Below are 5,022 nucleotides of genomic sequence, written 5' to 3'. Positions count from 1 at the left end.
GCCAACCATAGGAAAAAAACTCCAAAAAAAAAAAAAAAAAAAAAAAAAAAAAAAAAAAAAAAAAAAAAGAAAGAAAAAAGAAATAACAAATGGAATTAAGAAAATGATTATTTTTTGAAAATAGAATGAAACAATGTGCTCTTAGCAGAAGGCTATGTAGCTGACAAGAGAAGACATACTAATTCGTTTTTTTTTTTTTTTTTAATAATTAGACTTGAACCCTGGTTGGCCATGTGGGAGCGTCCAGTGCCTTAATCACCAAGCCACCTGCTGGTCCCAAGACATACTAATTCTTCATGTGACTGAAAACTTATTTGTAAGCTACTCCCTGAAATTATTAGTTGGAATGTTCTCTATCATTTTATAAGTATTTACTGAACAAGTTTAAGTACTGGGTACTGGACCAGCCCCCATCCCCACAAAAATGAACAGAGTTCCCGTTGTCAGAGAGCTTACATTTAATGAAGACAGAAAAAAACAGGCAATGATCAATGCAAGAAAAAAAAAAAAAAGAGAGGACCCAAACGATGGGAACAGGGGCACTTGAAGTCTAAATTAAATAACAAGCATATCCAGAATAAGATGGTTGCAGGCAATGTGATTGCCTCAGCACTGTCTAATAGAAATACATGAACCACATGGGTAATTTACAATCTCTTGTCAATCCAGTGGCCTTTTGGTTAAATTGCTAGATTCCCACAGAGCCCATCACTGTTCAAGTCCTAGGCCTGGCAGCTTGATAAATCATACTGTCAGGATCAGCAGTTGGTGTAATGGCTATGTCCCTGGCCTCCCATGTAGTTGACCGCACTTAAAGTCCTGAACCCAGTGGCTTAAACTCACGACGGGCACATGTGCATGTATGCCCAAGATCCTGAGAAGAGAATGGAGAAGGGATTGTGGCATGGCCATTCCCCCTTCGGGGGTGATTTCTTGTTTTCTGTCTCTGTCTTTCTGGCAAGTTCATGTGCCCTATAGCAAAAGACTTTCAAAAAAAGAAAGAAAGAAAAGAAAAAAGTCACACTGAGTGCATGTACATACATGCTCAAAATCCCAGGAGAAGTAGAGAAGGGACTGTAGCAGGGCCATCCCCCCAGGTTATTTCTCATTTTTCCTTCTCACTGTCTCTGCCTGTCTCCAGCCAGTGCATGCACGCTATGGTAAAAAACTTAAGGAAAAGAAAAGAATGCAAAGCCATTTGAAAAGGGGAGGGGTAAACGGCTGTTTGGTGGAGCAGTGATGACACTAATGAGTCTGACCTACATGGGAAGGTTCCAGATTCAAATCCAGCTACATGTTAAAAGTACGTTGGGCATGTGCTTGCTCATGACACTGCTAGCTAAAGCAGTGTCACAGTTTTAAGAACCTTCTTGGGAGTGCATGCCTCTCTTTCTCTTATGGAAGATCCTTGACTGCATGTAAAACTCTTGATCTTATATGGCAATTCCCTATAAAGACAACATAGGGTACAGAAAATTACTATGCATTTTTATTTTTCTGGCAACATGTTGGGTTGTTGGAAAAGTCATGACTCATTTTTGCACAGAATGTAGGAAAATACACCATAACTTTTCCAATGACCCAATAGTATAATGCTCCCAGCACAAGGTAAGATTCTGGTGAATGAATATCAGGTAAATAAAAAGCTCTGGGACAGAAATGGCATGGAGGTTAAGGCAGCTAGATCACACATAGCTGACTGTGGAGTTTGAGTCCCAGGCCCAGTAGTTTGAAAAAACACACTAGGGGACCAGCAGTTGGTGTAATGGCTATGCCACTGGACTCCCATGCAGTTGACCGCGGTTCAAGTCCTGAACCTGGTGGCTTAAAAATCACACCGGGCGCATGTGCATGCGTGCCCAAGATTCCAAGAGGAGAGTGGAGAAGGGATTGCAGCATGGCTATACCCCCCTGCGGGGTGATTTCCCACTTTCTGTTTCTTTCTGGTGAGCACACATCCTCTGTTGCAAAAACCTCTCCAAATAAATAAATAAAAGTTAAAAACAGATTTACAAATTCCTGCAGAATTTCACCAAAAATCTTCAAATAAAGAGTATATTACAAATTTTTTGTTTGTTTAGAGATTGCTGGTATAGAGCACATGTGCTAGCAAGATAGCATGCATGCACATGCACATGCCTCACGTGAGTTTTAAGTCTCTGAGTCCAGGACTCCAGCAGAAGTCAACCACATGGGAGTCCAGCTATGTATGTAACCATTATGCCATCTGCTGGATCCCACAAATCATGTTTTTAAGGAATTGTAAGGTTTACATATGAAGATAAAGAATTATATTATTGTTAGTCTCTTACTAAGTTATAAAGTAGCCATAAAATAAAATTTCAACTCTCCTCGCCTTCCCAAAAAAGCTTGTAACTTCAGTTTCTTTCAAATATCTTAGTTGTCATGAAGCCCAAGAATCATTTCAAACTCAATTTTCCCAGCACACATATATATGTATATACATAAATGTATAGCACATGTATTATACATGTATATTCTATTTTGAACCCTTTTTAAAAAAGACAACTCATAATGTAAAATAAATTCTTCTAGCCTAAGAAAATGATTTCCCTAGGCCAGTAGGGGGCATAGTGATTAAGGTGATAGAACACATTATGTCCAACAACAGTGTCTTGAGTGTGGAAAAAACACACCAGGGTTGTGTACATGCATGCCCCAAACGTTGAAGGGATTGTGGCATGGCCATCCCCAACCTCCCCTTCCAGGTGCTTTCTCCCTTTCCCTGTGTCTCGGACAAGTGCACACATCCCATAGTAAAATTAAAAACAGTACTATTTCCCCAACTTTTATACACCCAGGGAAAAACAAAACAAAACACTTTTCTGGCCAGGTTAGTGTTGGATTGTGACCTAGGTACCAGAGTTTGTGTTATACTTGCACAAATCATATTGAAAGCTATTTCTGGCTTGTTACAAACTCAACACAAAATGGAAGCTCCTTTTTCTTAGTAAAAGATTGCATTTAACTCCCAGCATCTATTCAAATCAAGAGAACCAAATTTCCTACTCAACATGTGCAAGCTATTTTTCTGAATAAAATGCAAGTATTTCTTATAATATTTCTATTTGACTCTGTGGGGCTAAAGTTTTCTGATTCTTCTATTACTACAAAAAAATTACATTTACATGATTTGGGAAACCTGCAATGTCTTTAAATTCACATTTAAGTTTTTCCTCAAGTTGGTTAAAATGCTCAAACATTCTGACATAAATTAAGGCCACTATTTTTTTTCTTTTTTCTTTTGGAGAGGTTTTCGCTATAGGGCGCGTATGCCGGCCAGACAGACGGAGAGAGACAGTGAGAAAGAAAGCGAGAAATCACCCCCCAGGGGGGTTGGCCACGCCACAATCCCTTCTCCTCCGGGGATCTTGGGCACGCACGCACACACATGTGCCCGGCGTGAGTTTAAGCCACCAGGTCCGGGGCTCGAACCACAGTCGACTACATGGAAATCCAGTGACCCAGCCATTACGCTAACTGTTGGTCCCAACATAAGGCCAATTTTAAATGGATTGTTTTTTTTAAAAAAAAAAAAAAAAAAAAAAAAAAACTCTGACAAGTACTTTTAGTAACTTCATTCTTCTATACCAACTGTACAACAAAACTGATATGCCAAGTACATGAGTGCATAATCAAAAACAGTCATTTTACTATTATGCTACTCTAATTTCCACTCCCAAGAAAATATTGTTTTAAAAAACAGTTTAATTCAGTGGAAGTGCACACATCCATTCCTCACCTGTCGTTCACAATAGGCTTTCATTAGTTTACTAAGTGGTGTATGCCTCTTAATCTTAAACTGCACCACAGAACCATCCTGCCCCGCCACCTTCAAATTAATATGATCGTTGTTCTCAGTCTTGACTCCTTCCTGTTGAAAGAAAAATAAAATTATAGTTTGGAAAATGCAAAAAAAAAAAAAAACCACCTTTTAAAGCAGCCCAAGTTGCTTCAGAAATCAACAGGTTTCCCATTCTGTATGATAAAACAGCACACAGCTGTCTCAGACGCTGAAATCAATCGGAAAGATGAGAAATCCTGCAGCAACAATTTTAGATAGAGCTGTCACAGAAACAGAAAAGCCTACATGCAACACTATCAGTGGCAACAGAATTTTAAAAGACGGTTCCTTTACTTGCTACGTTCCCTTGAGGCTAAATTGTCCAAAACGGCATTTTTGACATCATCCCCCAAACATATCTTTCTCAAAAAAAAAGTTAAAAAAATAAGTGTTCCTTCTCTTTTCAAAGCCTCTTAAGTACAATTGCTGAAACTGCAAGGGGGGGAAAAACTAAAGGTTGCGATTGAAAACTCATTACTGTTGTTCAAAAGTTACCAAATTCAGTTTAATAAGTTGAACCAAATCGACATTTTAAAAATACCCAACCGGAGAGTTATCTTCGGATTCTGGAGCAGCAGTAACTCAGAACCTCTACTACTGTTGGTCTCTCCGAGCTGCATTTTTATTTTTGGTTAAGATCTCTTATTCTGCCCTCTTTGTTGTCGAGGGTCAAAAACAATCTTATTCCTGAGTCTTCCTTGCAGATTTCGACCCGACCTGAAGTTCATCGAAATCAAATGGGCAAAGAACTCTCTGTAGCCCGTAAGTCACTTCAGAGAGTAAAGGTGGGGGAGAGAGGGGGGTCACCAAACCAACCCCAATGCAGCAAGTCCCATATGCCTTGAAGACGTGTGCCCCCTAGTCCTCACGGGAAGTCGCCTGCTGCCTCAAAGCCGCGTTCAAAAGTTGAGCCCTGCAAAGTCTCGAGCACCTCTGCCTCCAACTTCTCCAAACCACGTCGTCTCCGCGGACGAGGGGTTACCTGGCACGCGGGGGAAAGCCACTGCCCCCCCGGGGCCCCAGAAGCTATTAAAGTGGGAAATACTCCCCGGGAATCCCCCAAGCCCAGGCCCCGACGGCCGCCCGCGAGCAGTCAGCTCCCAACCATCATCAGCCCATTGATTCGTCCCGAGCCCTCGGCCGGCCGCCGCGAGCCG

The sequence above is a fragment of the Tupaia chinensis genome, unplaced genomic scaffold, assembly GCF_000334495.1.
Source record: "Tupaia chinensis unplaced genomic scaffold, TupChi_1.0 Scaffold000159_1, whole genome shotgun sequence".
In the NCBI taxonomy this organism is placed as follows: domain Eukaryota; kingdom Metazoa; phylum Chordata; class Mammalia; order Scandentia; family Tupaiidae; genus Tupaia; species Tupaia belangeri.
The sequence above is the reverse complement of the archived record's forward strand: the minus strand, read 5'-3'. Positions refer to the sequence as shown.